This window comes from Gopherus flavomarginatus, chromosome 3 (genome assembly GCF_025201925.1).
Source record: "Gopherus flavomarginatus isolate rGopFla2 chromosome 3, rGopFla2.mat.asm, whole genome shotgun sequence".
NCBI classification, from domain to species: domain Eukaryota; kingdom Metazoa; phylum Chordata; order Testudines; family Testudinidae; genus Gopherus; species Gopherus flavomarginatus.
The window spans coordinates 2,585,496-2,612,406 of NC_066619.1; the positions used below are offsets into that span (position 1 = coordinate 2,585,496).

Sequence of the window (26,911 nt, forward strand, 5' to 3'; positions counted from 1 at the left end):
AACAAAGTGAGAATATACATTAATTTTTTAAACCTAACCGTTGTCCCTTAAGTGAATTGATACAAGACATCAGAACAAGTATTAGAGCTGAATGGGTCTAATATTTATTTAATTTTCTTTCTTTATATAGGAATTTATGAGCTCCCCGGAGCACTGTATCGAAGTTGTTATCTGCAAAAAAACCAAGAAAGTTTTATAGACTCAGACTCAGACTCTAGGACTGGAAGGGACCTCGAGAAGTCATCGAGTCCAGTCCCCTGCCCTCATGGCAGGACCAAATACTGTCTAGACCATCCCTAACAGACATTTATGTAACCTACTCTTAAATATCTCCAGAAATGGAGATTCCACAACTTCCCTAGGCAATCTGTTCCAGTGTTTAACTACCCTGACAGTTAGGAACTTTTTCCTAATGTCCAACCTAAATCTCCCTTGCTGCAGTTTAAGCCCATTGTTTTTTGTTCTATCATTGGAGGCTAAGGTGAACAAGTTTTCTCCCTCCTCCTGATGACACCCTTTTAGATAATTGAAAACTGCTATCATGTCCCCTCTCAGTCTTCTCTTTTCCAAACTAAACAAACCCAATTCCTTCAGCCTTCCTTCATAGGTCATGTTCTCAAGACCTTTAATCATTCTTGTTGCTCTTCTCTGGACCCTCTCCAGTTTCTCCACATCTTTCTTGAAATGCGGTGCCCAGAACTGGACACAATACTCCAGTTGAGGCCTAATCAGCGCAGAGTAAAGCGGAAGAATGACTTCTCGTGTCTTGTTTACAACACACCTGTTAATGCATCCCAGAATCACATTTGCTTTTTTTGCAACAGTATCACACTGTTGACTCATATTAAGCTTGTGGTCCACTATGACCCCTAGATCTCTTTCTGCCATACTCCTTCCTAGACAGTCTCCTCCCATTCTGTATGTGTGAAACTGATTGTTCCTTCCTAAGTGGAGCACTTTGCATTTATCTTTATTGAACTTCATCCTGTTTACCTCAGACCATTTCTCCAATTTGTCCAGATCGTTTTGAATTTTGACCCTGTCTTCCAAAGCAGTTGCAATCCCTCCCAGTTTGGTATTGTCCGCAAACTTAATAAGCGTACTTTTTATGCCAACACCTAAATCGTTGATGAAGATATTGAACAGACCGGTCCCAAAACAGACCCCTGCGGAACCCCACTTGTTATACCTTTCCAGCAGGATTGGGAGCAATTAATAACTACTCTCTGAGTATGGTTATCCAGCCAGTTATGCACCCACCTTATAGTAGCCCCATCTAAATTGTACTTTCCTAGTTTATCTATAAGAATATCATGCGAGACCGTATCAAATGCCTTACTAAAGTCTAGGTATATCACATCCACCGCTTCTCCCTTATCCACAAGGCTCATTATCCTATCAAAGAATGCTATCAGATTAGTTTGACACGATTTGTTCTTTACAAATCCATGCTGGCTATTCCCTATCACCTTACCACCTTCCAAGTGTTTGCAGACGATTTCTTTAATTATCTGCTCCATTATCTTCCCTGGCACAGAAGTTAAACTAACTGGTCTGTAGTTTCCTGGGTTGTTTTTATTTCCCTTTTTATAGATGGGCACTATATTTGCCCTTTTCCAGTCTTCTGGAATCTCTCTCGTCTCCCATGACTTTCCAAAGATAATAGCTAGAGGCTCAGATACCTCCTCTATTAACTCCTTGAGTATTCTAGGATGCATTTCATCAGGCCCTGGTGACTTGCAGGGATCTAACTTATCTAAGTGATTTTTTACTTGCTCTTTTTTTATTTTATCTTCTAAACCTACCCTCTTCCCGTAAGCATTCACTATGCTAGACATTCCTTCAGACTTCTCAGTGAAGACCGAAACAAAGAAGTCATTAAGCATCTCTGCCGTTTCCAAGTCTTCCGTTACTGTTTCCCCCTCCTCACTGAGCAGTGAGCCTATCTTGTCCTTGGTCTTCCTCTTGCTTCTAATGCATTGATTAAAAAGTCATCTTGTTTCCCTTTATTCCCATAGCTAGTTTGAGCTCATTTTGTGCCTTTGCCTTTCTAATCTTGCCTCTGCATTCCTGTGTTATTTGCCTATATTTGTCCTTCGTAATCTGACCTAGTTTCCATTTTTTATATGACGCCTTTTTATTTTGCAGGTCACGCAAGATCTCAAGGTTAAGCCCAGGTGGTCTTTTGCCACATTTTCTATCTTTCCTAACCATCGGAATAACTTGCTTTTGGGCCCTTAATAGCGTCCCTTTGAAAAACTGCCAACTCTCCTCAGTTGTTTTTCCCCTCAGTCTTGATTCCCATGGGACCTTACCTATCAGCTCTCTGAGCTTACCAAAATCCGCCTTCCTGAAATCCATTGTCTCTATTTTGCTGTACTCCCTTCTACCCTTCCTTAGAATTGCAAACTCTATTATTTCATGATCACTTTCATCCAAGCTTCCTTCTACTTTCAAATTCTCAACGAGTTCTTCCCTATTTGTTAAAATCAAGTCTAGAACAGCTTCCCCCCTAGTAGCTTTTTCAACTTTCTGAAATAAAAAGTTGTCTGCAATGCAGTCCAGGAACTTATTGGATAGTCTGTGCCTCGCGGTGTTATTTTCCCAACATATATCTGGATAGTTGAAGTCCCCCATCACCACCAAATCTTGGGCTTTGGATGATTTTGTTAGTTGTTTGAAAAAAGCCTCATCCACCTCTTCCACCTGATTAGGTAGCCTGTAGTAGACTCCCAGCATGACATCACCAATGTTTTTTACCCCTTTTAGCCTAACCCAGAGACTCTAAACACTTCCATCTCCTATGTCCATCTCCACCTCAGTCCAAGTGTGTACATTTTTAATATATAAGGCAACACCTCCTCCCTTTTTCCCCTGTCTATCCTTCCTGAGCAAACTGTACCCATCCACACCAACATTCCAGTCGTGTGTATTATCCCACCAAGTTTCAGTAATGCCAATAATGTCATAGTTGTATTTATTTATTAGCACTTCCAGTTCTTCCTGCTTATTACCCATACTTCTTGCATTTGTATATAGGCATCTAAGATACTGGTTTGATCTTGCCTCCCAGCTTTGCCCTGACCCTCCTTTCTCTCTGCCATTATAGCCCGTGCTCCCTCCTGTTTCCAACCCATCTCCCAAGTCTTGTTCCCCACTTACCTGTGGGCTTTGCTCACCTGTCCCCGTCGAACCTAGTTTAAAGCCCTCCTTACTAGGTTAGCCAGTCTGTGCGCAAATAAAGCCTTTCCCCTCCTCGAAAGGTGAACGCCACCTGTGCCTAGCAGTCCTTCCTCGAATAGCATCCCGTGGTCGAGGAAGCCAAAGCCCTCCTGGCGACACCATTTTTGCAGCCAGGCATTCACCTCCACGATGCATCTGTCTCTGCCCGGGCCCCTACCTTTGACAGGAAGAATCGAAGAGAATACCACCTGTGCTCCAAACTCATTAACCCGTACTCCCAGAGCCCTGTAGTCACTCTTGATCTGCTCAGTGTCACACCTCACAGTATCATTTGAGCCCACATGGATGAGTAGCATGGGGGTAGTAGTCAGAAGGCCGGATAATCCTCGACAATTCCTCTGTAACATCTCGGATACGGGTCCCTGGCAGGCAGCATACCTCCCGGGATGAACGGTCAGGGCGACAGATGAGTGTCTCCGTCCCCCTCAGCAGAGAGTCTCCAACCACCCTACCCTATGTTTCTTATTATCAGTGGTGGCAGCAGACCTCCCAGCCTTAGGGGTACGAGGCTGATTCCTTCTCTCCTGTATCAAGGAGAGCATAACGGTTATCTATTACCAGAGCAGGAGGGTTCGCAGCAGAGGTGGAGTACTGCATGCTGCCAGAAGTAACCAGCTGGCTGTGTCCACCCTGAGCCATCTCCTCCTCCACTGGTGTATCAGATACACTCTGAGCCGTCTCCTCCTCCACTGGTGTGTCAGTAGTCCTGTGATCTGGGACAGCTACGTCAGCTGTCCACATGGATACTGTCCAGGAATTGCTCATGGATATGGATGTTCCTCAGCCTAGCCACCTCCTCCTGTAGCTCTTCCACCTGCTGCCTGAGAGATTCCACCAGTAGGCACCTTTCACATTGGATGCCACCCCCAGCCTGGATATCAGTAAGTGGAAATTGCAAATTACAGTCTTTGCAAGCCCACACCAGAATCTGGGTAAAAGCATCCATGCTTTGGTGCTCTGTCTGGCTACAGGCACAGGTGGAGGAGACAGAAGCAGTGCTGGCACAGGTGTTGCGGGTCCTCCTCACCATTGTAAGCCTCCCTCTGTCAAACTCTCTCAAATTCCCGTCTGCAGCTCCCGGTCCGCTCTGCTCTGCTTTAAACAGAAAGGTTTAGGATGGGGCTTGGTTTATAGGTTCAGAGGACCAATGGGTCACAGATGAGACCGACAAGGGACCCCCACTCCCCTCCTACTCCCCTTCCAAACTCCCTTGCGAAAGTCCCTGTTAGCAGCTCCTGTTCGCTCAATGGAATCACAGGTAAAGTCCTTCCCCCGCCACCCCCATCAAAATCTGAAATGGCCGCCCGCGGCGAGGCCTTGCTGGCTGAGGCATTGTCCTTTCTCCCCAGCTCGCACATTTCAATGCCTGGGGCGGCACAGGAGCCACCCTGGTTTCAGCTCTGCCCCCCACAGGCAGAATTTTCCATGCAGCAGCTGTGCACTGGGAGCTCCTGGGCCCAAGTACCTGGGGAGGCAGATCCTCCCGGAGCTGCTGGAACATCCCCGTGCACTGGACTCCTCATGCACAGAGAGGCTGATTCCCAGAGTGCACTGCAGGAGGGATCCCAGCCAAGCTCAGAGCAGAAACGTGAGCTCCCGACGAGCTTCCTGTGGTGCTGCTGGGTGGGGAACGATGGGTTTGGGGGCCGCAGTGTGGCGCCCCCAGTCTCCCTCTGCTTCCAGGCACCAATTTTATAGCCCCTGGGTCGGTTTGGCCAGTTCAGACAGAGCATCGCCCCAGCCCTTCTGTGCACACACAACAGAGTGCGCCGCTTGTGCGGAGCCCAGTGCCCCTCCACAGTGGGGGGAGCAGTACTTTGCAGCAACAGATGCTCAGGGCAGATCTGCAGGAGATGGGTCTGCAGGCCCTGGCTCCACACAGCAAAGGGATGAGGAGTTCCGCCAGGGGCCCTGACATACACTGACCTAGGCTAAATACGTTGGAACATGCTGCCACCTGCAGCCACAATAGAGTATTGCACTATCCAGAAAGGGCCCAGGCGTCCGGGCCAATACGAGTGCCTCTGCTCTTGGGCAAACAGGTGTGGTCCAGACTTCAGAAGAACTCAGCGCATTGGCACACTGGGTCCTCTGAGCCGATGGCATATTCTCTCCGGAGCCATTACCTGCACGCAGCTCCAGGCAATAAATACACTAGCAGGCCGGTAACGAGGGTCTCCTACTGGCCAGTCCAGGTTCATCGCACGCGTAGGCAGTGTGACCAGATGTCCCGATATTATCAGGCCTGTTGCAGTGTTAGGGGCTTTGTCTTATATAAGCCAGTACACCTGCCCCCTCCCCCTCAAAAAAAGTGTCCCAGAAGTCAAGGGTCAGGGGGGCTACAGGCAGGGGCCCATTTTGGTGCATTAAGTTAAATACACTGAACCTAACCCTCCCCCCGATCACGGTGCTCTCGGTGGTCACCCACCCATAAGGCCAGCCCAGTTTGGGGATGCACAACCCCACCTTCCCCACCAAACTATTCCCCCAGGGAGAACCCCGTGGTAGCTGGGCTCCCACTCATTATAGACCTCTGAGGTCAAGTCTAGGGCTGAGTCACACTGGTGAGGTGGCCAAAGCTGTGGCCGTGCCCAGTCGCACGTAGCCGGTGGCATGTGCAGTGGTGCAGGAAACACCCTGTGGTGACGGTGCTCTCAGCAGCAGCCTGAGCGCAGCCGTTGCAGCCTGGAGAAGGTGGCAGGCCCAGGTGGAGGCAGCAAACCTTTCTGCCGGGGGCTACTGAGTGCCTGGGCCAGGGACAGGAAGACGGTGGGGCTCAGACAGGGAGCCTGGGCTGAGGAGTGAAGGCTGCGGGACGCCTCCAGGGCACTGCGATGCTCTGTAATAGAATAAATGCGACCGTAATGCCCTGGTGCCTGCGTGTCCCTGCGAGGCCACACGAACTGGCCAGGCAGCAAAGCACCCCAAGTAGTACCAGAGTGTGATGTCCATACAAACCCCTGAAGTGGCAAAGGAGTGGATCAGCTGGACTGCAGAGCCGACGCCCAGGTCCCCACAGCCATGTGGCAGTCATGGGAGAATCCCGTCTTGTGCCCTGGCACGCCAGAGGCGAATGGGAACAGGGCAAAGTCCTCAGTGCTTGGCGGCAGTTCTGTTTCTTCTGCATGGTGATCTATTGCCTCTGTCTGTCAACACAGACAAGGCGCCTCTGTCACCTCAGGGTGCGGCTGACGTCAGGGGGCTGTTTGCCTTTCGCTGCTGTCCAGCACAGCTTGCCTGGCCTGCTGGCTGCGAGGTGGGGTGTGTGCGGGATGGGGATGTCTCCAGGCAGCTCTGACAAGCACAGGGCCTCCTGGCGGCTGGGGCAGACACAGGCTCAGGCAGCGAATGGAGTTCATCTGCTCCTCTCTTTTGTTTTCAGCAGCAGGTACTGCGAGGATCCCCCCCACACCTCCAACACAAAGGAAGAAAAACCTGTTGGTGTCCCCTTGAGAGCAAAGGAGCAGCTGAGCCGCAGCAGGGAATCTAGACCGGAGAGTGGGGGATGAGGGAGAGACGGTGCCTCGTGCCCCACTCCAGAGCATCCCCACCACGGCTGGCCTGGCAGAGGAGTTCAGTCTCTAGGGCCCATTCTGTCCTGCCGATCCTGCCAGCAGCGCTGGTGGAGATTGTGATATGTGGACACCTGCCTGCAAGGCACCAGACAGTCCCACCAGCTCAGCTCACAGGGGCCCCCAAACAGCAAGCGAAGGGTCACAGCCATCCCCATCGGTGAGTCCTGGGGGCGGGCGGCTGCCCCAGTGGGGTGATTCGGAAGCAGGTCAGTCTCTGCTGTGGTTTGCGGACTTAGTGCACAGGCTAGAACCCCAACAACATGACCCCCCGCAGGGCTGGTCCCCTGCACGGAATGAGGCAAAGATCCTTCCCCCTCAGCCAACGAAGCCAGCAGAGCTATTCTACATAGTGACCAACCCGCTCCCCATGGGGACATTCCTCCAGCTGGCGCTGCCCAGCTCCTCACGAGCCGGCTGCTCCCTCTCTGTTTTCTTGGCCTCGGCCTCACCAGGAAAAGAGCGTTCTTATCTGGTGCTAGCAAACACAGAGAAACTGCTGGCTCCCTCGAGGCTTGTAGCCCAGTCCACTAACAAGTGTTAAAGCTGCACCCGGATGTCCCCTCGTGGGAGTGCCTGTGTTAGCTCACCTGGGTGAGAACACAGCTCTTTTCCCAGGGGAGAAGCACCCCCAAGTGGTCACTGAGATCAGCACCGCTTGGAAATCATAGGACAGGTGACATGAAATGAGAGAGCCCCGCCCCGCTCCTGCCCTGCAGAGAAGACCCAGCACCAGAGCTACAGGCAAGGCACCAGTTGGAGCCCAGCGCTTCCTGGACCTGCCCAAAGCCGGCCTCGTGGAGGAGAGCAGAGCAGGGGGCGAGGCAGGGTTCAGGCACCAGAACAGGAGCATGCTCCAGCCAGCTGCACTGAGTACGGGGACTGGCTCTAGGCACCAGCAAAGCAGGCACGTGCTTGGGGCGGCCCATTTCTGGGGCAGCACTCCACCCATCCTTTTATTTCGGGGCAGTTGTGCTCTCAGAGCTGCACCACTTAGATGGGGCAAGGGCGCTGTGCCCCTGGCCGCAGCAGGAAGGGGAAGCCCCAGCCCTGGGATGCTGAGCTGCCAGGGCCCAGCCGCTACCTGGGGAGGAGAGGGCGAGTCCTGCCGGGGAGCTGGCGCTGCGCCATTTCCTCTGCGCACTGGCTGCTGCGCTGCCTTGTGCCACCCCTTATATCGGGGCTTCTCTGCAGGGCCGGGTGGGGGAAGGGGTAAAGCCCCTGCAGGCGCTGAGAGAAGGTGACATCACTCCCTCTGCTTCCAGCGCTGCCTGTGAGCGAGCCCCACCTGAGCTTGGGTCAGCAGAAAACCTCAAGCCAGCCCTGCATTTCACTGGTGTGCTAGCACCTCGTGAGCGGGGCCAGCCGCACACCAGGGCTACTCCAACCTTCCCAGCAGTGCTGGGAATCTCCTGCTCCACACACACAGGCCCTGGTCACTTGAGCTGAAGGAGAATCCCCCCTACTTGTTAGCAGCAAAGGGACAATGACATGATCAGTTCTGATTCTTCCAGAAGATGGTAGTGTGATGCGCGCGCACACTCTCTCTCTCTCTCTCTCTCTCTCTCTCTCTCTAATTCATTACCGTATTGATTACACAGTCTGGGAACTGTGGCTAAATCAAGTCCAATATACTCTTGGGCTATTCCCTAACTATTTTCAGCCTGCCCTGAGGGGCCCTTACAGCCACTTTATAGCCTCCAAGCCAGTAGCCGGCCCACTTCTACCAAACTGTTTGGGAGCTTAATTTTGGAATCTGCCGCTGCTCTCTTATAAACCACTCTCTCAATCCAGGCAAGAGTGAGGGAAGGGGCTGCCTTCTGCCCAGCAGCACGGCCAGCTGCAGTAATGAGTCTTTGTCACAATCACGGAAAAAAAGGAGAAATTGTGGTGAAGGGAATTCTGGGATTGTGGGCGGAGCTGGGCTAGAGCACAGCCCCTTTTATTTCCCATTCTGAATCCTAATTCCTCTGACTGAGACCTGGAACCTTGTTAGTCAGATTAGATGCAAATCCCTTCATCCCAACTAGCAATTCAGCAAGCTCCTTTTCCGGCTGCCCCTCCCCCTCCTCATGAAATTAAAATATGCCAAATTGTCTGGACTGAAGTGATGCTGGAGAGTTGCTGTAACTGCAGAGAGTTGCACGTTGCCTTGGTAAGTGGCTGTATTGTCTCTGGCGACAAATGTTGATCATGCCTCACCCCATATTTGCCTCTTGCGCCAATAAATCCTGCCAGTCGCCCCACAATGAAGCCGGGGCTGCTTATTCATGTGGTTTCAGCCCAGCGGTGTCAGGGTTAGTGATAGAAATCTGGGAAAGTCCATGACGTTCTGTTTCTGGAGGCTGGTCCCTGGTTGTAGGAAAGCTGACAGCAGCCAGAGCTTGCTGGCTAAGACTCTGAGCTCTCCAGACAGAAGCACTGTCCCTGGGCCACCACCTTGGCTGGGCAAATTGGCTCTGCTGGGACAGTGCTGGGTGCAACCACTGGCCTCATGCTCAGGGAAGAATGAAGACCAGAGAGCTGGGATCAGTGCTCGGGGCAGAGTGATGGTTCGGGGGCCATACTTTTAATTACAGAGGCTCGTGGCTCCTCAAGAGACCTCCTCTTTGAGTGTAGCCTATAGAAACTGGAGGTGTGGGGGACACTGACTTGTCCAACCCACAGGAGCAAGTGGTCACTTGTTTATCTAGTCCTGGGCTACCGAATTAATTCTGAAATGTGAGTCGGTCACTGTGAGGCAGCAGGTCACGTCCCTGGTTTTGCTGAGCACTGCCTACACCTCTGGGAAAGGCTGTCTTCCTGCAGTGAGGCGAGCTCCAGGAATGAACTCTGCTTGAAAGGCTGAGGCTGTACAAAGGGTTAGAGACCAAGAGAGGAAGGGGGAGCATCAGGGAACCCAACTCCCAAAGAACAGATGACTCCTTGGGCCTACAGTAAGAGGCTGTTCAAGATCTGTCCCCATCTCTTACCCCTCACAACCCTCCTTGGATACTTACCTTCTCCGTCAACCTCCCCTCACCTCTTCATCCTCCTTCGCTGCCCACCACCCACCAGCTTCCCTCTCCTGCTGCTGAGAGGCGAGTATGGGTCACCTCTACGTGGCAGCTCTCAGCCTCTTTTAAGGGCTCGGCCACACACAGCTTTTGTACACTTCAACTATACTGGTTTGACACTGGTACAATTAAAGGGGTACAACCCTCTAGTGTGAATGCAGTTATACCAGGATAAACACACTTGCACAGAGATAACTTATCCCCATCCATTTGAGAGAATAAGCTATACTGCTATAAGGCACCTTTATATCAGTAAATTGTGTCCATGGTGTGGATTGTACATAAGAACGGCCAGACTGGGTGAGACCAAAGGTCCATCTAGCCCAGTACCCTGCCTTCTGACAGTGGCCAGTGCCAGGTGCCCCAGAGGGAATGAACAGAACAGGGCAATTTAAGGAGTGATCCATCCCCTGTCATCCAGACTGGGGGTGGGACTGTTCTACTGTGTCCTGGAAAGTCTTGTCTATGTACTTCTCCATCTCCCTTAGCTATTCCAGCTCAGCCACTCTGGTCTCAGGAGCCTGCACTCAGTCTCTGAGGGGCACCTCCTTGTGCTGAATGCCCACACAAACGGCACCTGCCCACAAGGCAGATAATCCTACATGCTGCACTGAGTGAGATACCCCAACTCTGCTGCTGGACTCCTGCCTGCTCCATTAGACTGGCCAGGGTTGGTTGGTTTGCTTTCGTTATTGTGCTTTACGTGTGCTTGGCTTGGGAGGGGTTCTTGGCCTACGTTTAGAGAACGTTTCTTACGTTTATGTGGCTCTCCAGCTCCCTCTCTACACCCTTCCCAAAGCTCTGCTGTTTGCTAGCTCCTGTGGCTGCTTTTTAACCCCCCATTCTTCCAGAGTTAGCCTCGCCCCCTTGTCCAGCCATCCTAAAGGGATTTGGGATAAAAGGAAGGCAGCTCACTGGGTCTCAAGCTTTTTTACTGGTGACCCCTTTGACACTGGAAGCCTCTGAGTGCGACCTCCCCATAAATGAAACACCCTGTTAAATATATTTAACACTATTATAAATGCTGGAGGCAAGCGGGGGTTTGGGGTGGAGGCTGACAGCTCGCGACCCCCCATGTAATAACCTTGCGACCCCCAGAGGGATCCTGACACCCCGTTTGAGAACCCCTGGGCTAGAGCCTCCTTAGGAAGCGCTCAGCCTAGTGTTCCAGGCCGCTCGGCTCGGCGCACAGCCCCCCCCCCCCCACAGAGCACACAATACAGTTCAAGCAAGCAAGTGCACCACAAAACAAACTAACAACCAATATTTAACTATGTGCTGATTTAACTATTGAGTTAAATACAAGAATCACCCCTTGGCACAAGAACTGTGGGCAGACCAGGCCTAAGGCACAAGCGTCTCTAGTTTCAGCCCTTTCTAGAGCTGCTGATCAGGTCGTCTAGGTGATCCCCTCCTTCTACAACCCACACCAGAGTTTCTGGAAGGATGAGCCAGGAGGGCAGGTCCGCAGAACCGGCTGAGCGACTCCTGCCCAACCCCACCAAAAGACTCAGTGAGGCCAGTCAGGGCTGTGCTGGCGGCTTCAGGATGGTTCTAACCCAGTGACGAACTCATCGGGATGGCGTCATTCACCAAACGTGCCCTACGAAGGGAAGCCCTGAAAGTCGAAACACATACTGCCCCGGCTACATCGTCCTGGGGAAACCCAGCACTCCACAGTACATGGGCTCTGCGGAGCAGCTGTCAGTCTTTAAGGAATGACGCTCTCCATCCCGCAAAGTTTGCAAATGCTCCCAAGCAGCTATCTGCTCCCTGTGTGGCTGCAGCTTAGATCAAATTTGTGGATGGCACCAGAATCAGAATGGAAGCAATTAAGCCACAGGGGAATGCCAAAATGCAGAATGATCTGGGAAGATCAGCTCAGTGAGGACCACAGGCAGCTGAGGGGAGACACTGCTGAGTACAGTGTGCTCAGGAAGAGGGAACAAACAGCTCGGAAACAAAGCTAGAAGACGTCACTCCGCAGTCACACCCATCCCATTAAACGGGCTTTTACAGCCAGTCTCTTTAATCCTGTCTAAAACCATGTTTTTAAAAAAGTCACTTAGCAACCTTAGCTGACAACAGCTTACTCATCCATTACATCACCACGAAACCCAAGCATTTAGAAGCATAGAAATTAATAACTACAGATGTCACAAACCTTACACTGCCTACCCAATAAACATGAACGGATCAGCTTACCCAGGACAAAGAAATGCATATTTCTTTGTAAACAAGACACGAGAAGTCATTCTTCTGCTCTACTCTGCGCTGGTCAGGCCTCAGCTGGAGTATTGTGTCCAGTTCTGGGCACTGCATTTCAAGAAAGATGTGGAGAAATTGGAGAGGGTCCAGAGAAGAGCAACAAGAATGATTAAAGGTCTAGAGAACATGACCTATTAAGGAAGGCTGAAAGAATTGGGTTTGTTTAGTTTGGAAAAGAGAAGACTGAGAGGGGACATGATAGCAGTTTTCAGGTATCTAAAAGGGTGTCATCAGAAGGAGGGAGAAAACTTGTTCACCTTAGCCTCCAATGATAGAACAAGAAGCAATGGGCTTAAACTGCAGCAAGGGAGATTTAGGTTGGACATTAGGAAAAAGTTCCTAACTGTCAGGGTAGTTAAACACTGGAACAGATTGCCTAGGGAAGTTGTGGAATCTCCATCTCTGGAGATATTAAAGAGTAGGTTAGATAAATGTCTATCAGGGATGGTCTAGACAGTATTTGGTCCTGCCATGAGGGCAGGGGACTGGACTCGATGACCTCTCGAGGTCCCTTCCAGTCCTAGAGTCTATGAATCTATGAATCTATATTTCGCCACAGCACAATATCCTTAACTCTGACACACAGAGATGGGTTTTAGAGCATTTTTGCTATTTTGATATCTAAATCTTTCAAGGAGCAGTAATAAGTGCTAAAAATATTTATCCTACAGGGGAATCAAGGCTCCATTTTTCTAGCTGCTCTATGAACATGCAGGAGAGAGACAGTATCAGTTGTATTTATCATTTAACAGCAGCAATTCTGAGAAAGTTCTTGTATTTGCAATCTCTTGACCATAATCTTATCTATCTAGAGCACTAGGATGAGTGCTTGTCAGCTGTGGGGGCTATTTTTCTAGGGCTAGTTCCCTAGCTCACTGACCTTATTAGCAGTCTCTCCCCTGGTTTCAATAAGCATTGGATCAGGCCCTGAAGAGGAGCATGTCACCAGTAAAGCTGTTCCCTGCTTGCATATTTCTGCTCAGTAACTGCCCTTAGCTGTACAGCGGCTGTATGTAATCTCAACTACACATTGAACATGATGGGGCTGCAGGGAGAGGTTGGGGAGGGGAAAGGAAGGGGAGGTTAGGGCGCAGAAGGGGAGGGGCTTCGGGGAGAGGCTGGGGAGGGGGAGGGGAGGTTGGGGAGGGGGAGGGGCTGTGGAGAGAGGCTGGGGGAGGAGGGGTTGGGCGTAGTGGGGGAGGGGCTGGGGGGCTGGGGAAGAGTCAGTGGGGGGAGGGGCTGCGGGGAGAGGCTGGGGGAAGAGGGAGGGGCTGCGGGAAGGGATGGGGAAAGGGATGGGGAAGGGGAAGAGAGGTTGGAGGCAGTGGGGGAGGAGCTGCAGGGGGCTGGGGAAAGGGGAGAGGTGGTCGGGGCCAGAGGGGCTGCAGGGGGGAAGTGGGGAAGGGGAGGAGCAGTTGGGGCAGTGGGGGAGGTGCTGTGAGGAGAGAGTGGGGGAGGGGCTGTGGGGAACGGCTGAGGAGGGGGAGGGGCAGTGCGGGAAGAGGGAGGGGAGGCTGCGGGAAGGACTAGGGGAGAGAGGGAGGGGCGCGGGAGGGGGCTGGGGGAAGGGTGGGGGAGGGGTTGCGGGGGGCTGGGAAATGGGGAGGGGGAAGGGCGGTCGGGGTAGTGGGGGAGGGGCTCGAGGGGAAAGAGAGGACGAGGAGTGGTCGGGAGGCAGAGGGGATGCGGGGAGGGGTAGTGGGGGAGGGGAAAGGGAGATTGGGGGCAGAGGGTGAGGGGGGCTGGGGAAAGGGGAGGGGGAAGGGCAGTCGGAGGGCAGAGGGGATGCAGGGAGGGGTAAGTGGGGAGGGGAAGGGAGGTTGGGGAACAGAGGGGGAGCGGGGCTGGGGGAGGGGCAGTCGGCGGAGGGGCAGTCGGGGGGCAGAGGGGATGCAGGGAGGGGTAAGTGGGGAGGGGAAAGGGAGGTTGGTGGCAGAGGGGGAGGGGGCTGAGGAAAGGGGAGGGGGAGGGGCAGTCGGGGGCAGAGGGGATGCAGGGAGGGGTAAGTGGGGAGGGGAAAGGGAGGTTGGGGCAGAGGGGGAGGGGGGCTGGGGAAAGGGGAGGGGGAGGGGCAGAGGGGGTGGGGCAGTTGGGGGGCAGAGGGGATGCAGGGAGGGGTAAGTGGGGAGGGGAAAGGGAGGTTGGGGCAGATGGGGAGGAGGCTGGGGAAAGGGGAGGGGGAGGGGCAGTCGGGGGGCAGAGGGGATGCGGGGAGGGGTAAGTGGGGAGGAGAAAGGGAGGTTGGGGGCAGAGGGGGAGGGGCAGTCAGGGGGCAGAGGGGATGCAGGGAGGGGTAAGTGGGGAGGGGAAAGGGAGATTGGGGGCAGAGGGGGGGGCAGTCGGCGGAGGGGCAGTCGGGGGGCAGAGGGGATGCAGGGAGGGGTAAGTGGGGAGGGGAAAGGGAGGTTGGGGAACAGAGGGGGAGGGGGGCTGGGGGAGGGGCAGTCATCGGAGGGGCAGTCGGGGGGCAGAGGGGGTGCAGGGAGGGGTAAGTGGGGAGGGGAAAGGGAGGTTGGGGCAGAGGGGGAGGAGGCTGGGGAAAGGGGAGGGGGAGGGGCAGAGGGGGAGGGGCAGTCGGGGGGCAGAGGAGATGCAGGGAGGGGTAAGTGGGGAGGGGAAAGGGAGGTTGGGGAACAGAGGGGAAGGGGGACTGGGGGAGGGGCAGTCGGCGGAGGGGCAGTCGGGGGGCAGAGGGGATGCAGGGAGGGGTAAGTGGGGAGGGGAAAGGGAGGTTGGGGCAGAGGGGGAGGAGGCTGGGGAAAGGGGAGGGGGAGGGGCAGAGGGGGTGGAGCAGTCGGGGGGCAGAGGGGATGCGGGGAGGGGTAAGTGGGGAGGGGAAAGGGAGGTTGGGGGCAGAGGGGGAGGGGCAGTCGGGGGGCAGAGGGGATGCAGGGAGGGGTAAGTGGGGAGGGGAAAGGGAGATTGGGGGCAGGGGGGGCAGTCGGCGGAGGGGCAGTCGGGGGGCAGAGGGGATGCAGGGAGGGGTAAGTGGGGAGGGGAAAGGGAGGTTGGGGAACAGAGGGGAAGGGGGACTGGGGGAGGGGCAGTCGGCGGAGGGGCAGTCGGGGGGCAGAGGGGATGCAGGGAGGGGTAAGTGGGGAGGGGAAAGGGAGGTTGGGGCAGAGGGGGAGGAGGCTGGGGAAAGGGGAGGGGGAGGGGCAGAGGGGGTGGAGCAGTCGGGGGGCAGAGGGGATGCGGGGAGGGGTAAGTGGGGAGGGGAAAGGGAGGTTGGGGGCAGAGGGGGAGGGGCAGTCGAGGGGCAGAGGGGATGCAGGGAGGGGTAAGTGGGGAGGGGAAAGGGAGGTTGGGGCAGAGGGGGAGGAGGCTGGGGAAAGGGGAGGGGGGGCAGAGGGGGAGGGGCAGTCGGGGGCAGAGGGGATGCAGGGAGGGGTAAGTGGGGAGGGGAAAGGGAGGTTGGTGGCAGAGGGGGAGGGGGCTGGGGAAAGGGGGGGCAGAGGGGAGGGGCAGTCGGGGGGAGAGGGGATGCAGGGAGGGGTAAGTGGGGAGGGGAAAGGGAGGTTCGGGCAGAGGGGGAGGGGCAGTCGGGGGGCAGAGGGGATGCAGGGAGGGGTAAGTGGGGAGGGGAAAGGGAGGTTGGTGGCAGAGGGGGAGGGGGCTGGGGAAAGGGGGGGCAGAGGGGAGGGGCAGTCGGGGGGAGAGGGGATGCAGGGAGGGGTAAGTGGGGAGGGGAAAGGGAGGTTCGGGCAGAGGGGAGGGGCAGTCGGGGGGAGAGGGGATGCAGGGAGGGGTAAGTGGGGAGGGGAAAGGGGAGGAGGGGCAGAGGGGGAGGGGCAGTCGGGGGGCAGAGAGGATGCAGGGAGGTGTAAGTGGGGAGGGGAAAGGGAGGTTGGGGCAGAGGGGGAGGGGGCTGGGGAAAGGGGAGGGGAAGAGGGGGAGGGGCTCGGGGGGCTGGGGAAAGGGAGGGGGAGGGGCAGAGGGGGAAGGGCTGCGGGAGGGGGAGGGGCGGCCGGGGGGAGGGTCACACGTTGAAGGTCGGGGCTCGCTCCACTCTCCTCCGCTCTCGGGTCCTGGACCCGCCCCTTAGGCTTCCCACCAATGAGGAGCCGCTTCTCCCTGCTCCCGCCCCTTCCCTGCTGTCATCACAGAACCGCACGTGGAGGAGGCGGGGCGGGGGCCGGGCTCATACGCATACGTCACCACCCTGCGCCTTGCCATTGGTTGTGCGGCCGCGTTATCTGCGCGCCCGGCCCATGCAGCATCAAAATCGCCAATCAGCAAGAGGGGGTGGGGTCATGGGCGGGGCCTCAGTCTAGGCCCGGAAGCTGCTGAGGGATCATCTCAGAGGCGGACGGTAGTTGGCGTCGCGGTAGCGGAGCCGGGACTCGGTGGGTCCCGAGAGCGGGGCCGGGCCGGTCCGGGGGAGAGACGCGGGGGCTGGGTGGTCCAGGGATAATGGGGCGGGGGGAGCCCCGCTGGGTGTGAGGAGGTGGGGGATAATGGGGGTGAGCCCCGCTGGGGGGAGGTGTGGGGGAGCCCCGCTGGGTGTGAGGGGGCGGGGGATAATGGGGGTGAGCCCCGCTGGGGGGAGGTGTGGGGGAGCCCCGCTGGGTGTGAGGGGGCGGGGGATAATGGGGGTGAGCCCCGCGGGGGGGAGGTGTGGGGGAGCCCCGCTGGGTGTGAGGGGGCGGGGGATAATGGGGGTGAGCCCCGCTGGAGGGAGGCGGGGGGGTGCAGGGAATAATCCTTGTGAGGAATAAACCCCAGGGTGCAGAGGGATCTGGGATAACCTGCAGGGGTACCTCAGAATGGAGGAGTGGGGGGATCTGATGAGTCAGATTTTGAGGGGTGAACCCCAAAATCGGGTGGCGATGCGGAGCACCTACATGTAATCTGAAGGAGAGGGGTTAATGCACTGTACAGTTTTCCTCCCCCTGCATTAATTTCCTGAGATTATGGGAAGGCTGGAGGTGGAGTGGGGTGGAGGGCCTGAACTCTAGTCATGGGGGAGTGAAGCTCTTTCAGGAGGGATTTTGGGGTGAGGCAAGAATGGAGGCAGTGGTGAGAGGAGAAGGCTTGTAGCTTCCATACAGACTAGTGTTGCTTTTCTTTCGCAGGGTTTAGGTTTGATCTGATTCCCTTGAGCGGAGGCTGCAGGTAAGAACTGGATTTGACTTGAAATGAACTGTGCTGTTTCCAGGCCTTGCTAATCAGGTTATGTCCTCACTGTTGCTGCTGAAGTTATCTGGTTCATGCACTTCAGCACTGGGAATGGGACATGGGGCCTTTCACCTCAAGGTCACAAGTTCAAACTCAGCTTTGCTTGGTAGTGACTGAAGACTGTCACTATCTGATAGGGTGACCAGATAACAAATGTGAAAAATTGGAGGGGGAATGGGGTCCTATATACAACAAAAGTCCCTAATAATTGGGATGGGCCTGGTAAAATCAGGACATCTGGTCACCCTATCTTCTGATGACTGATTAGATCCAAGACAGCAATTGTCCCTTGAATGTCTCAGCAGAGGGCTGAGGTCTTAATGGGCTCTGTGGGCCAAACCTACCCTAGAAGTGGACTCTCCAGAACAGAGTTAAGACACATTGAGAAGGGGGGTGGGGAGCTTGCCATCCTGCTGCCTGGGATGCACCTACCATGCAGATAAATCACATCTTTCAGTCACCAAGGCTATTAACCCAGCACTTTTACCCCTGTAAAGTATTGTGTGTGCGCACAGCATGTGTGGGTGCCTGGCAGCCTGCCCTGCTGCCGACCCCCTGCTCCTCCTGCCCCAGTGACTGAAATCATAGAAACTGTGGGCCAGATTCTTTAAAGCTCTTTATGTGCCTAATGTTGCAGATAGGTGCTTAGTGGGATTTTCAGAAGTGCCTAAGCAGGTGAGGTGCCTAACTCCTATAGAAATCAATGGGTGTTCTGTCAGTACACGTTTTCCAATTCCTTTTGCGCACTATTGGAGACTTTCATTTTGCCCATGAGGCCTGTGTTTCAAGAACTGGAGGTAACGGAGTTCTGTCCCTTGTGGTGTGACAGATGGTGATGCCTGTAGGTGGGAGGCCATGGCTTTCTCCCAATTACCCTCCGTCAGGAGCAATAACACTGGGAGGGAACAAGGAACATGTCTGCCTCAGTGGAGAGCCCACAGTGTGTTGTCAAGAAGTACTGTGCTGTTTATTGATTTAAAATACAGCTCTGAAGCCCAACCCATGCCTGCTGAAAACCCCAACATCGCCAAAGGTCTGCCCAGAAATGACTTCACCACATCCGTAGCCTAGAGTGGGGAAGAGATGGGCTTTGCAGCCTTTCTGCAGTGTTAATACATCTGAGCTTTGGTAGACCGCAGTGGGGAGGGAGTTCAAAACTTGAGGATGCCATCCTTTGACTGAGCCAGTAAACAAAGTGGCTGTGGTCCTAGGATGGCCTGGACAGAGTTTCCTGTCTAGTAAAGCTCCTATTGGATTGGAGCTGTGTGCCTGCACAGTGCCTATGGTGCCAGAGTCTAATGTGTTGCATTATAAAGGCCTCTGGGATTTGGATGATGAAGTTTGCTCATAAAACCTTATTTAGTTGTTGTTTAGTTTCAGTTCACTGAATAGCAGTAAATCAGGGGTGATTCTAGCCCATGTTTGTATGAGGTCCGCAGAGCTCTACTGGAGACTACATGTCCCGGCATGTAATACTCTATTTTAATATCTGAGCAGCCTGGCTTACCCCACTGCATGCTGGGATCTGTAGTCTCTTGGAAACTCACAGTCCACATTGCAGCAAGGGCAGCCAGAGTCTGTATTTTGTGGCTGTGCTTAGTTCAGGAACTGGATAGGCAGAGTACTACACTTTATCTGCAGGCACTGTGTCTGTTCGAAAGTCTAGATCTTGCTGGCCTAGATCAGGCTGTGGTGACCCATGATAAGCATCATCCAGTCACCACAAGGTCTTGGACAGAGGAGCAAAAGGAGCTGCTCCTGCTCCCTAACTCTCTCCTCGCTGGCTTCCTGCTAGAATCCTGTCTGTTCTCATGCCTGGACTCTCCTGGCTTAGAGTGCTGCACATATATGTTTGTGTAGCTATGGTGTGCGCACGATCTGGGGAGCTGTCTCTCTGGGTCTGGCTGTTCGAATGTCTCCTGGGAGCTAACTGCTCTCTAGACAGTGGTTCTCAAACTTTTGGATTGGTGACTCCTTTCACACCGCAAACCTACGACTGCGGACCCCCCCCCACTTTCTAAATTAAACACTTTTTTTTTAATATATTTAACACTATTATAAATTCTGGAGCCAAAGTGGAGTTTGGGGTGGAGATTGACAGCTCGCAACCCCCCCCCCATGTAATAACCTTGCAACCCCCTGAGGGGTCACGACCCCCAGTTTGAGAACCCCTGGGCTAGAGCCTGTGCTGCAGGGAGCAGTGGCAGAGTTCCTTGTCTGAAGCTCCAGGTTCCTTTAACACTGTAGGGCAGCACCATAGATGCATTTCAGCTTTGTCACTGACTCAGCTTGTTTCTTGTTCCCTCTGGGGAAAGTTTCCTTTTCCTCTGTCATTGGAGCATTGCTCTGAGGCAGCGTTTCTCAAAGTGGGGTCTGTGAGGGTACTCCAGGGGGTCTGCCGGCCTCCCTTCAACTTCTCCCCTCCCTCTCAGCGCCTCCTGCAGCCAGGGAATGGCTGCTCAGTGGTGTGCAGGAGATGCTGGGAGGGAGGGGAAGGAGTGGGGATGGGGAGTGCTCAGGGGAGGGGGTGGAAAGAAGCAGGGAAGGGGCGGCGAGGGCATGGGGCTGAGTGGGGGGCTTTGGAGGTCTATAAAAAATTTTTACATCAAAATGGGGGTCCTCTGGTAGCTGAAGTTTGAGAACTGTTGCTCTAAGGAAAGCCAGGAGGATGGAGGACAACACTCTGGCTTTTCCAGCCGGTGTTCAGAAATCTGCTCTGAGTTCTGCTGTGTGAGCTGGAGCTCAGCTCCAGGGTGGCTGGAACAACTTGTATAGTTGGGGTCCTGAGAGCCATGGCACCAACCTGTAAACCCTGCATATGATGGAAACCACGTCAAGCCAGCCGTCCTAGTTCTAGCACTTCTGCTCAGCTCTGTCAGCTTGTCAACAAATTGGGAAGCGGAACTATCTGTGCTCGATGGCTGATCTGCCTCCTCTCTTGTGGTCAGTTAGGAAGGAGTGGTGGTAGTAGCTTTGCCTGCGCCTTTCCTGTGCCCTTCCCCCATTTCCAGGCCGTATGAGGCCAACCAGACCCTCCCTCTGTTCCGTAAGAGCCCCTTGTGTTCTTCCTGTTCTCACCCCGGCTCCTGGTGTCTTCAGACGATATCACTGTTTGCTGTTCATTTCCTTCCTTACCCTCACGTAGCCAATTCTGCTTCATTCCCAGTGTTCTCTCTATCCTGCATTTATTGTACAGCCCCCACAGGTTGGATTGACCCCTTCTTTCCCAAGCTGGCAGGTCGCTCCGGAATCTCGGACCTTGGGTCAAGTGGATGTTTTTCCCTTACTGTAGAAGGAAAGCCGGTGCTTCTCGACTCCAAACCCTTCTTCAGCTACCAGCTAAGCTGCCAGACCTTCACTTGCCCTCAATGCTGGGCGGATCTCTGAGAAGATGAACTGTGCTAAGATCACTTGCCCAAGGTCTCGATAGTCCTCCCATGGCTCTCCCTGTATTGTTAGAGTTGTTGGATATTATTTGTATTTCTGTGGCACCCTGGAGCCCTAGCTGTGGACGAGAACCCCGTTGAAGCAGGTCCCTGCCACGAAGAACTTACGATCCAAGTGTAGGATGATAGATGAACAGACGGGAGTATGAAGAAGCCCTGAGACAGTAGCGGTCAGGCGATGGTCTCAACACACCAGCAGCCTGACCATTGCCAGGTTGTTTGTAGGCATCATAGCAAAGGAGAGTTTGAAGGAAGATGAAGAAGCAGCTTTGTGGATGTTTACAGAGAGCTCCTCCGAAGCATGAGGGACAGCAGAGGAGAAAGCACGAAGGTGCTTGTTGGAAAACTTAATAAGTGGAGGATGGAAGTTGACGTCATTGGCCAATAAAAGGGGGGATATGACCAGGAGAGGAATTCTACTTAATTCCTTACCACCTTGAGTCATGTCTGAATTTCTCACCCCCATGCTAGACAATAGGCTGCCTGGGTCCCCTTGTCCTAGGTCCACCAGTCTCCTACCCTTACTGCTATCCATGCTGCCTAGCAGTTGTACTTCCTGGAGCCCTCCTTCCAGATCATCTCTTACCCTCCACCAGTTTTGCATGGGCTGGGTCTCTATCTTTCCCACTTTGCTTGTGCTAAGAGCAGGGGAACTGCTATAGGCTTCTGAGGGTTCCTGGGGAAGTGCCTTGCAGTGCCTTGCCTTGCTGGAGACCTGGTGTTTCTTAGAGTTATCCGAGGTGAAGACTCCATGCAAGTTTTTCTCCTTCCTACTCTCCATTCCCATTGCCTGTCCTGTGATCTGCTTTCAAGAAATAATTCCCTTTCCCTTGTTCCTTTCAGCTTCTTCAGCTGGTTTTGAGTCCCCAGAATGGAAATCAGCTGGGGTCACATACCCTGGATTTCACAGGCTTCTGTCATCTGTCCTATAGCCTGCAGCTATACTAGCCTGGGCTGTGGCCTTGGTAGAGCTCCTACACTAAGCTGGGTTATGGTGGGCCAATACTCAGATGAGAGGCCTCCAAAGAAAACCCAGGTGCTGCGGGAAGTGGTGTTAGCAACTCGGCAGGCTGTGCTCCTGGGTAGTGACCTGACCTCCCAGGTCTGCTGTTCGGTGTGATGGAAACCCCAGCAATCAGTGAAGATCCCACTGCACTTTATCCAAGAGCTGAGGCATTTACCCTGGTTTTTTTTCTGGCCAAGTTCCAGCTGGGCTCATTGCATTCTGTCGGTGTAACATCTCCCTGTTGGAGAGGGGCTTCTCCTGGATGTGGGTTGGTGTCTGAAGCGATTCTCTTTACTGGTGTGGGGAGGCTTACAGCAGCTTGAGCTCCCTGGATGGACAGCCCCTCCGCGGGCAGAGGATTGTTCAAGTGAAGAATTTTGTCTTGCTGCCAGGGCGCATTCTGCACATCGCAGGTGTAGCTTGCTGTGACCGGGCAGCGGGTTTGGTGCCAGGCAGAGCGCAGACTAGTTCTGGGGCACCAGGTGTGAGGCAGAGAACCCCTGCCAGCCATTCAGGTGCTGGTTGCTTTAAACAAATGCTCCAGTGTGTGAGTTGCTCTTCAGGGGCCAGGCGTGTAGCAAGGAGTAAGTGAGATTGGGGCACTTTTGCTGCCTACTGGATATGCCTGTGCCCTCTAGAGGGCTGGGAATGCACTAGGCTCCATAGTCTGCTGCCTTGCCCAGGACCATTGCCCTGAGCTATTGGTATGAGCCATATGAAATTACAGGGTCTCCTCGGGACTGAGAGTGCATGTGCAGCAGAGGCATGCTCCAGCACAGGAGGCCAGTCTGGGGAGGAGGGATGGTAATATGAGCTGCAGTTGTTCACTAGCTTTCACTTGTTGTGTGTCTGGCCAGGGGAACCCCAGTGGTGGGTCTGGCAGACTGTTATCTGCCTAGACTTTGAGTCCCTCGGGGCAGCTGTGTGGGTACCTGCAGAATGCAAGCCCCTGGCAGGCTATACTTACAGCACTGGGAGCCAGGGAGACAGAGCACCTCAAGGAGATCATTAGGATGGTACTGGCAGGCTCCGTGGGGCTACTATTTGGCTGTTGCAGGGCTGGGTCTGACTGCTGATAGGAGGGGATTTTCCTAAGTTTTTGCTGGCTAATGCCCCCTTTTTCAGACCCTGTCCATTCCAGTTGGTTGGTTAGGAAGATTGCTCCCCACAGTGGGGCTTTGTATAATTCTGTCTGGGTTCTATGTTCCTGTGGTTTGATTTGATGGAGTAGTCTGCTGGGGCCTGAGTTAGTTCTGTGTTCTCATTTGCACTTGCAGCTAAATCACATACAGCTGCACCCATTGCTGACATCTGCTGTAGTGTAGACAAGGCCTCATGTAACCTGCTGTAACTCCATTAACTTCAGTGAAGTCACTCCTAACTCTCAGCAGTGCAAAAAAAGGAAAATGAAGTCCCTTACGTAGAAAGTCCTTTCCTACCACAGAGATGCAGCCACCTCTTGTGTGAAACATGGTAGCTGATGAACAGTTCACAGCAACTCTCCATGAGTGTAGGGTGAGAAATGAAGGCAAATCCTGTATCCAGCTGAAGCTGCAATGGGAATGTGGGGTGGTGACCTGGAATGATGTGAGCTGGAATTTTAGCCAGGACAGCAGGGTTAAATATCCCAGCATTTTACAGAAAATGACGTGGGCTCTTCAGTGAGTCTGTGTGGTTGGGGGCCTGTCATGGTATAATCCCCACTCTGAACCTTAGCGTCCAAAAGATGGGGTACCAGCATGAATTCCTCTAAGCTCAATTACCAGCTTAGTACTTGTAGCGCTGCCACCAACCAGGAATTCCAGTGCCTGGTACACTCTGGTCCCCCCAAAACCTTGCCCGGGGACCCCAAGACCCAGTCCCTCTGGATCTTAACACAAGGAAAGTAAACCCTTTCCCTCACCATTGCCTCTTCCAGGCTTCCCCTCCCTGGGTTACCCTGGAAGATCACTGTGATTCAAACACCTTGAATCTTAAAACAGAGAGGAAAATTCACCTTCCCCCCTCCTTCTCTCTCACTCTCCCTGAGAGAGACAGTAATCCTAACACAGAGAGAAATTAGCCTCTCTCTCCCCCTTCCCTCTTTTCTCCCCACCAATTCCCTGGTGGATCCAGACCCCGTCCCCTGGGGTCTCACCAGAATAAAAAAAAAATCAGGTTCTTAAACAAGAAAAGCTTTTAATTAAAGAAAGAAAAAACAGTCAAAATTATCTTTGTAAATTGAAGATGGAATATGTTACAGGGTCCTTCAGCTATAGACACTGGGAATACCCTCCCAGCCTAAGTATTCAAGTACAAATTAAAATCCTTTCAGCAAAATACAAATTTGAACTCCTCCCAGCCAAATACACATTTGCAAATAAAGAAAACAACCATAAGCCTAACTCGCTTTATCTACCTAATACTCACTATTTTGAATCTATAAGAACCTGTATCAAGGACATTGGAGAGAAACCTGGTTGCATGTCTGGTCCCTCTGAGCCCCCAGAGTGAACAACAACCAAACACTAACAGCACACACAAAAACTAACAGCACACACACAAAACTTCCCTCCCTCAAGATTTGAAAGTCTCCTGTCCCCTGATTGCTCCTCTGGTCAGGTGACAGCCAGGCTCACTGAACTTGTTAACCCTTTACAGGCAAAAGAGACATGAAGTACTCCTGTTCTATTAACCCTTAACTATCTGTTTATGACAGGGCCCCTTCATTCTTGCACTCCTCCATTCTGCTTCAGGGCACGAGCCAACCACTGACGGCCTGTGGTTACCCCTATGGACAGGTTATTCCATATTTGTCCTTTATGTGCATCTCCTCTGTGCATATGCCTCCCTGGAGCCCCAGCACAGCCAGTGTTTTGTGGTGCTGGAACCTCTTCCAAGCACTAACAGCTGGAGGTGCAGGTCTGTTCTTCCAGCCCTCTCGGGCCCTTGGGCAAAGGGTATAAATAGCCCCCCCCCCACAACTGTCCCCAGTTCCTCTTTCTCCACCAGAGCTAAGCCAAGTGATCTGGGAGCCTTTTCTCACTTTACCTTGGTGCATGGTTTACCACCCCTCCCCCCAGTGCTTGTGTGTGGCTCTGTGAAAATGTTCTCGTCTGTCACTGAAGCTGTCCGTGGTGATTGCTAAGGTTTCCTGCACTGGGGTTCCTGTCACGGAGCCTGCAAAGCCTTGTGCCTTGAGTTTGGTGCTCAGCAAACACCTGGGAAGGGTCCTTTGAGCCCTTGGGATCTTGCTGTCTCTTGCACTGCTCCCTGAAAGTCTCCTTCCCGGTAGTGCTCACCTCAACTGGGAGGGCTTCCCAATTGCAGCTCTGCTGGCCAGGTGACTGTGGGCTGCCCTTCATCCAGGGAAAGCAGTGCTGAAACCTCACCCTAATTTCCTGAGTAAGGCAGTTTCAGGTTTCCATTTGAGCCAGTCATCATCTACTTACATTTCTCTGAGGCTTCATAGTTACCCTGGGGAGGTCAGGCTCTGGGTGTACACGTGCAGCCAGGTGAGTGTTATCAGGGCAGAACTAAGCCCTGGCGAAAAATCCAACAGTTAGGGTCTCGCTGCTCCAAACGCCTCTGAACGGATTAGAGAGTCCGTCCGATCACGTGTGGTACAAATTCATGAGAGTCCTCGTGCCAGGATGTCCTGGGCTCCCTCCGCAGGGACACGGCAGTGTCCATACTGTACCCGGATCTGAGATCTGCAGGTCTGCCACCTGGGGCTCAGGCCCCACTCTCTTGACCCTGCAGCCAGAGCAGCTGCTGGGCTTGGGAGGGCGGTGCTTGTGGCTGACTGAGCTCCTTGGCCTGCGTCATTGGGAGGCCCCTGCTAGCTCGTCTCCTGTGGTGGGACTCAGCGGAGGCTGCTCACAAGGCAGGAAAGGGGCTGAATGACCTCCTGTGACTCCTGTCCTCTAGATATGTTGCCACTGCAGAGCCATTCTGATCTCACTCCCCTCCACACATTTCACGTGCGCTTGGAGGCAGAGGGGAATTGAGGATCGCTGGTGGGAGCGGGGCCTATTTATACCCATGACCTGGGGGCGGGAAAGGTTTGAAGGACAGGCCTGCACACCCAATTGTTGGTGAGAAAATGGCCGTGACTCCTAAAGCGGGACACTGGAAGGGCCCCGTGTGTAGGGAGGAGGAGCTAGGAGAGGTGAGTAACCCCTTTTTTCTTGCATCTGAGGAAGTGGGTATTCACCCATGAAAGCTCATTCTCCAAAACGTCTGTTAGCCTATAAGGTGCCACAGGACTCTTTGCTCCCTTTTTTCTTGCATCTGCTAGGCAGGCCATGGTCAGAGACAGGCTGATGGGCTCTGGCGGCTTCTCTGGAACCGCGCTCTAATGGGAGGATTCTGTGGGAAAGGATTTGGGATTGGCTAAACTCAGCCCAGTGTGGGATGGGTGTAGGGTTGCCAGGTGTCCAGATTTTGACTGGAACACCCAACAGAAAACAGAGCCTGGCTGCTCTGGTCAGCACTGCTGACTGGGCCGTTTAAAGTCCAGGCAGTAGCGCAGAGGGGCTAACGCAGGCTCCCTGCCTGCTGTGGCTCTGCGTAGCTCCCAGAAGCAGCGGCATATCCTCCATCCAGCTCCTAGGCGTGGGGGCAACCAGGGGGCTCAGCATGCTTCCCCCGCCCCAAGCGCCAGCTCCCATTGGGTGGGAACTACAGCCAATGGGAGCTGCAGGGGCGGCACCTGTGCACGGGGCAGAGTGCAGAGCCGGCTGGCTGTCCCTCCATGTATGAACTGGAGTGGGGACATGCCACTGCTTCCGGGAGCTGTTTGAGGTAAGTGCCACCTGGAGTCTGCACCCCTGAGCCTCCTGCACCCCAAACCCCTGCCTGAGCCCCCTCTCATCCTCCAAACCCCTCAATCCTAGCCTGAAGCATCCTCCTGCACCCTCATTTCTGGTCCCACCCCAGAACCCTCACTCCCAGCCCAGAGTCCACACTCTCTACCGCACCCCAACCCCCTGCTTCCCCCTGGAGCCCCCTCCCATACTCAGAACCCCTCAGCTTCACCCCTGCAGTCCAGAACCCCCTCCTGCACCCCAATCCCTTGAGCCAGCCTGGTGAAAATGGGCAAGTGAGAGAGGGTGGAGAGAGTGAGCAACAGAAGGTTTGGGGGGGTGGAGTGAGCCAGGG

The 26,911-nt window shown here is 54.0% G+C and overlaps 1 protein-coding gene across 3 annotated transcripts in view; it reads left to right on the top strand.

Annotated features, from left to right (window-relative positions):
• Nucleotides 1-16,415: 16,415 nt before the first annotated feature.
• The window catches only part of ATOSB (atos homolog B), a 65,858-nt gene continuing 55,362 nt past the window's right edge, over nucleotides 16,416-26,911 (top strand). For all 3 annotated transcript variants that reach the window (XM_050943584.1, XM_050943585.1, XM_050943586.1), the window contains exons 1-2: nucleotides 16,416-16,485; nucleotides 17,215-17,254. The gene's annotated coding sequence lies outside the window, so the exon portion shown is untranslated. The remainder of the gene's footprint in view (nucleotides 16,486-17,214; nucleotides 17,255-26,911) is intronic.